The 6,871-nt window shown below is 41.1% G+C and overlaps 1 long non-coding RNA gene across 1 annotated transcript; it reads right to left on the reverse strand.

Annotated features, from left to right (window-relative positions):
- Positions 1-3,013: 3,013 nt before the first annotated feature.
- On the reverse strand, positions 3,014-5,466 carry LOC127298509 (uncharacterized). The gene is made up of 3 exons (XR_011744753.1): positions 5,163-5,466; positions 4,780-5,073; positions 3,014-3,519 (listed from the first exon to the last, which is right to left on the reverse strand). It is a non-coding gene; the product is annotated as an uncharacterized lncRNA (long non-coding RNA).
- Between the last annotated feature and the right edge of the window lie 1,405 nt (positions 5,467-6,871).

Below are 6,871 nucleotides of genomic sequence, written 5' to 3' on the forward strand. Positions count from 1 at the left end.
TTTAATATCCCCCTCATAATTAACATCATTAGTGTACTTTTGTCTATCCGTTTCCATCTTCTCAAGGGTACTGGCAAAGTTGGTATAAGAGCCTAGCATATTATATTTAGTGAAGACTTTTCTAGCTTCTCTCGCTATTCCCCCAAATTCTTTAAGGAGGGTTTCTAATACAAAATCTTTCTTTTCTCCTTCCAAATCACTGAGTGTAAGAAACATATGTTGAATCACAGGATTAAGATTAACAAATCTAGCTTCTAACGCGTGTACTAAAGAAGCAACAGCAATTTCATAAGTGGGAGCAAGTTCTACCAAGTGTCTATCTTCAAAATCTTCGACCGTACTAATATGAGTGAAAAAATCTTCTATATTGTCTTTCGTGGTAAAATTAAAAGGAAACATGATGAATCAAGTAAAGTAAATGCAAGTAACTAATTTTTTTGTGTTTTTGATATAGCAAACAAGATAGCAAATAAAGTAAAACTAGCAACTAATTTTTTTGTATTTTGATTTAGTGCAGCAAACAAAGTAGTAAATAAAACTAAGCAAGACAAAAACAAAGTAAAGAGATTGAGAAGTGGAGACTCCCCTTGCAGCGTGTCTTGATCTCCCCGGCAACGGCGCCAGAAAAAGAGCTTGATGGCGTGTAACAAACACGTTCGTTGGGAACCCCAAGAGGAAGGTATGATGCGCATAGCAGCAAGTTTTCCCTCAGAAAGAAACCAAGGTTTATCGAACCAGGAGGAGCCAAGAAGCACGTTGAAGGTTGATGGCGGCGTGATGTAGTGCGGCGCAACACCAGGGATTCCGGCGCCAACGTGGAACCTGCACAACACAACCAAAGTACTTTGCCCCAACGAAACAGTGAGGTTGTCAATCTCACCGGCTTGCTGTAACAAAGGGTTAACCGTATTGTGTGGAAGATGATTGTTTGCAGAAAACAGTAGAAACGATTGCGATAGATTGTATTTCAGTATAGAGAATTGGACCGGGGTCCACAGTTCACTAGAGGTGTCTCTCCCATAAGATAAACAGCATGTTGGGTGAACAAATTACAGTTGGGCAATTGACAAATAAAGAGGGCATGACCATGCACATACATATTATGATGAGTATAGTGAGATTTAATTGGGCATTACGACAAAGTACATAGACCGCCATCCAGCATGCATCTATGCCTAAAAAGTCCACCTTCAGGTTATCATCCGAACCCCCTCCAGTATTAAGTTGCTAACAACAGACAATTGCATTAAGTATTGCGCGTAATGTAATCAGTAACTACATCCTCGAACATAGCACCAATGTTTTATCCCTAGTGGCAACAGCACATCCACAACCTTAGAACTTTCTGTCACTGTCCCAGATATCAATGGAGGTATGAACCCACTATCGATCATAAATACTCCCTCTTGGAGTTACAAGCATCTACTTGGCCAGAGCATCTACTAGTAACGGAGAGCATGCAAGATCATAAACAACACATAGACATAACTTTGATAATCAACATAACAAGTATTCTCTATTCATCGGATCCCAACAAACGCAACATATAGAATTACAGATAGATGATCTTGATCATGTTAGGCAGCTCACAAGATCCGACAATGAAGCACAATGGGGAGAAGACAACCATCTAGCTACTGCTATGGACCAATAGTCTAGGGGTAGACTACTCACACATCACTCCGGAGGCGACCATGGCGGCGTAGAGTCCTCCGGGAGATGAATCCCCTCTCCGGCAGGGTGCCGGAGGCGATCTCCTGGATCCCCCGAGATGGGATCGGCGGCGGCGTCTCAGTAAGGTTTTCCGTATCGTGGCTCTCGGTACTGGGGGTTTCGCGACGGAGGCTTTAAGTAGGCGGAAGGGCAGGTCAAGAGGCGGCACGAGGGGCCCACACCACAGGGCCGCGCGGCCAAGCACTACAAGAAATATGTTGACTTGCGACACTCCATTTTCATCATAGAATCGTCATTATTTTTAATCTATGACATTTTTATGACAAAAAATAAATTGTCAAAAACAGAGCGTCAGAAATCAACCAACATGACCTTCTACTTGTAATCGTCATGATCGTCTATGACGATACTTCATCGTCATAACATCAATGACGATCTAATATCGTCACGGGCAATCAGCCCATGCCACATCAGATCCGACGTGGCAAAATTGTGACGAAATCAAATTGTCGTAACCCAAAATCAGCCCAGTCCACTTTAATGGTCTACATGGGCCAAGCCCATTAATACCAGCCTTTTTTTGGTCCACTTACATTCCAAGCTCTAGCCTTTTTTTTAATCCGTTCACCTCTTGGGCCTAAGCCTTTTAACAATCTTTTTAGTCCATTTGATTTTTAGGCCTTAGCTTATTACAACCATTTTCTTTCTTGGGTCTTGGCCCTTTTAGTTATTAGTTACCGTTTTCTCTTCTCAGATTTTATTTTCCCATGATTTGGCATTAATTGAATAACAAATAATCAGAACCGAAGAATACATGAACATGTTTTCACAACAGCAACAATTAAGTCTATTACAATACTTCCACGGCTTAAATCACATATATACAGCAAAATTAAGCCCAGAATAAACCCAAGCAGGACAATATCAGTCATTAACTTCCAGACGGCTAGACCTCCAGGTCGATTCTTGTTGTTGCATCACCAGAAGCTCTCGCAATCTACAGATCCCCTTCTTGCAACCAACATCTGAGAGTTAACATTCAGATTAGTTGGGAACAAAATAAAAGGCAACTACAACATGCTAATTTCTAGAAAACATCTGCACATACATAATAGTAGAACAATTAATGAATATGTGTTAGTGCAAGATCCTGGAAACAGAATGCCCATATCAGGGTAGCTGTACCTAGATAGTAAAAGTTGTGTTTGCACTTGCAATTAAAAGGAAAAATAGTATTACTTCTTCTAGTAATGCTAGGATATAGATTTACTTTCTTTTTGTGTTTCCTAGAAACCCAAACTATAAAGGTTTATTAAGCTGAGCAGGAATGACAACCGACTAGCTTGAAAAAATTTAGATAGTCATTCAAGATGTTCCATACATAAAAACCAGAACAATATCAATGAACTAGTTGGAAAAACCAACAGAAACTTGGGACTATGGCAAAAATATTAACCAAGTTAATCTAACAGGGCAACCATGTCGAAGTCAAATCAGTTCACTAATGTGTTTGTCACACGATACACATCAAAGCACTTGACCATCAAACATCAGGCCCACGTCTATTCAACAAGACAAGTAAATACCTGACTTTGGCTAGATGGGGCTGTAGTTGAACATCTGATCTACATCATTGTTGACCCTAGCCGTTGCAGGTACTCGTCCATGCAGAACTCTGCATCATTGTTGACCCTGGCCATTGCAGGTACTCGTCCATGCAGAACTCTGCATCATTGTTGATCCTGGCCGTTGCAGGTACTCGTCCATGCAGAACTCTGCCCTACACTCAGAAGAGCTAGCGGAAGAGGAACCGGACAGAAGGTACACATGAGAAATCTTTGGGGTCTGTAGTGATAGTAAGCATTTAAACCAATTTTTTTTGATATGAGCATTTAAACCAATTAGAAAAGCTCATGATGTATTAAAAATAAGTACTAGACGAACTGGACTGTCAAATTGATCATAGAAACGAAAACTGTTATACAAGTGGTATACCTATATGGCTATACATAAACCAGTAATAATACTACTTCTACTAGAGGAAAATATAATGTATATCACATCCCCAATGTATACAACAAATAATACGAGAATAAACATAATCCATTGCATAGGACTGCTAGTCTACTGCATTGGTTAAAATCTTTCACTCAAATATAATCATGTACTAGTTCAGGAATGCATGACATGGACATTACTAATTTTACATAGTGATAATTCGGTTCGGAGTTCATTTTTAAGCGACATATATGACCAAATGTGACAAGACTGACAAGTAAACATCTTGTATGTACAATGGCATGCTTGCAGGCTACAGCCATTCACAAAGCAGGACTAGTGATCACGCAGTCGTGCACCTAGTGTGTTGGAATCTTGAAACTATATGTCCATGCACTAATTAAGTAGTACATGTCTAGCTGAAGTAACATGACAACGCGTGTAGCAAATAAATCCATGGTGGTGTACGTGTGTGGGTGGCCATAAGTCACTAATCGGCAAACATGATGTATACCATGCATTCATGGGGATGGCCTGATGGGATTTTGCCTTTTGAGACAGAGAAACTAGTAAGGACGTACTACATTTAACCTCTAAATTTCGGTTAACTAAGTGTTAAAACCGAATTTAGTAATTAATAAATCAGTTTATCACACTTACGCACCGAAATTAGTCTCAAATAATTTGGTTTTGGTTCCGATTAATTTAGTAAGAGCATTTTCATTGTGTGAAAAAAAATAAGAGCATTTTCTCAAAGCTAAGCATGCAAGCAAGACACCGAAATCTGGACTACCAGAATAGCATTTTGTTGTTCACAGCATCATTGTCTCATAAAGAAGAGAATATATCTCGAAAGTTTTCATTTGTAGATCACAGAACAAGCTAAAGCACAAATACACGATCATCCTCAGCAACAAACAAGATAGGAAATTAACAAGCATGTTGTAATCAACATTTCTCCAAATATAATGCAGCTGTGATTCTACAAGAATACTAAAAGACAGAACAAATCATGTAGTCCGTTCAAGAATACATGTGAGCCAAGATCTGATGATCAAGAATACATGCGATGCAAGATCTGAAGTAAAGCTAGATCCTGATCCATACCAAATCAATTTGTGACCGTTCATGTCGGAGGAGGCGTGGTCGATACCTTAGTGGCCGTTCCTGTGGTGGATAGAACAAATAGTCAGAGGGAGTGAGGGATCTGGGGATGGGAGGGAACGGAAGGGGATGTGGATTACCATCACGGGAGTTGGCAGAGGCGATCTGCGATGACCCAGTCGTTGTGCTCCTCCTCGGCTGGAGGAGGCGCTTCACTTGCGAAGGAGGTGGAAGCGAGAGGGGATCTCCAATCGCGAAGGCCAGCGTGGGACAAGATGCGGTCGAGAGGGATGGGTCCTGAAATTACACCGAAATTTCCATTAGAACGCCACAGATGCACACACCACGGAATCAAGATGAATCTCAATGAGTAGCACGTCTCTTGCGTTTGCTAGTTGCTGTGGTGGTGGACGAGCTCCGAGTGGCCAGATCAGATCCGTTAGTGTCCAGTCTAGAATCAGCGAGGCATCGGGGGCGTAGAGTGATGGAATGGCAAGGGCGAGAGGAGCAGATGGGAGATGGGAGGGTGTTGAGTGTGGCGCGGTGAGGAGAGCAGACATGGTTTGGGGGGGAGAAGAGGGGTGGCGGTGGCGGAGGAGGAGGAGGAGGAGGAGGAGGAGATGTTAGGGTTCAGGAGATGTGTTGCGGTGGCAGTGGACGGACGGTACTTCATCACCCTAATTTTTCGTTTGGCAGTGCCGGGAAAGTGGGCGGGGGCGCGCGCGCCCAATTTCCGATCCCGCGCGCATGTTTTCGCTCATGAGTTTCACTCTGGACTGGATAAAGAGTGTGACTGCCATCGGGCCCTAAGTTTTGGGGTTCCATATAGCAATGGGTTTGTTGAAGCTTGGTCTCTAATTTTTGGACACAATAAGTTGAATTGTACCATTGTATATACGCATAATTATCATATACGACACACACATTTATATGCAAAGATTTATGGCATGGTTAAAAATATTGTATCCTTCTTTGCAGCCCCACCTAGCCCGCATGTCAGTGTCTATGTAGCCCCATGGGAAGCTTTCACTTGTCCATGCGAAATCCTTATGTACTAGTCCAGACATCCTTTTTAATCATAAAATAAAATCTTATATGAAGTTATGATGACCCTAATTCATCGTAATAGGCTACAAATAATGACATAGATCACATGGATCTGACTATGACGATTTTAGGCTAGGAAATAATGACGTTTTTACTTAAATCGTCGTAATTTTCTGTTGTTTTAACCACCCCAAATAGCTAGCGACCATCAAGTGTGGAATCGTCATTGAATCATGACGATTTTCCTGAGGGTCACGGAGAGAAGGTCATGAGTCAACACATTTCTTGTAGTGAAGGGGGGGGCCGCGCCGCCCTAGGGTGTGGCCACCTCGTGGCCCCACTTCGTCTCCTCTTCGGTCTTCTGGAAGCTTCGTGGCAAAATAGGACCCTGGGCGTTGATTTCGTCCAATTCCGAGAATATTTCGTTACTAGGATTTCTGAAACCAAAAACAGCAGAAAACAGCAACTGGCACTTCGGCATCTTGTTAATAGGTTAGTTCCAGAAAATGCACGAATATGACATAAAGTGTGCATAAAACATGTAGATAACATCAATAATGTGGCATGGAACATAAGAAATTATCGATACGTCGGAGACGTATCACACACCAAAGCCACTATTAATTACAGGTACAATTATATTTATGTGCTAAAATTTGAGGATGAAGCTGAAATAACAGATCATGATGGAAAAGCCTCAATTCTTTGGCATGCTTTCAAGGAAAGAATGGGAAAATTTAACAACACAAATAGTTCAATTTACAAGATATTATGGGATAAGTACTGAATAAGGAAAAAAGAAATGCACTAGAAGATCCTTTTACTAACAAGGAAATTGAAGATGTGGTGAAAGATCTTCCAAATGATAAATGCCCTGTACCTGATGGTTTTAATAATGAATTTATAAAAAACTGCTCGAAAAATATTGGTGATGATGTCAAACCACTTGTTAAGGATTTTCACAATGGAAATATATTACTTGAGAGCATAAATTACTCCTATATTACTTTGATTCCAAAGATTGATTCTCAATTAAATCCAGGGGATT

Source organism: Lolium perenne, chromosome 5 (assembly GCF_019359855.2).
Source record: "Lolium perenne isolate Kyuss_39 chromosome 5, Kyuss_2.0, whole genome shotgun sequence".
Classification (NCBI taxonomy): Eukaryota; Viridiplantae; Streptophyta; class Magnoliopsida; order Poales; family Poaceae; genus Lolium; species Lolium perenne.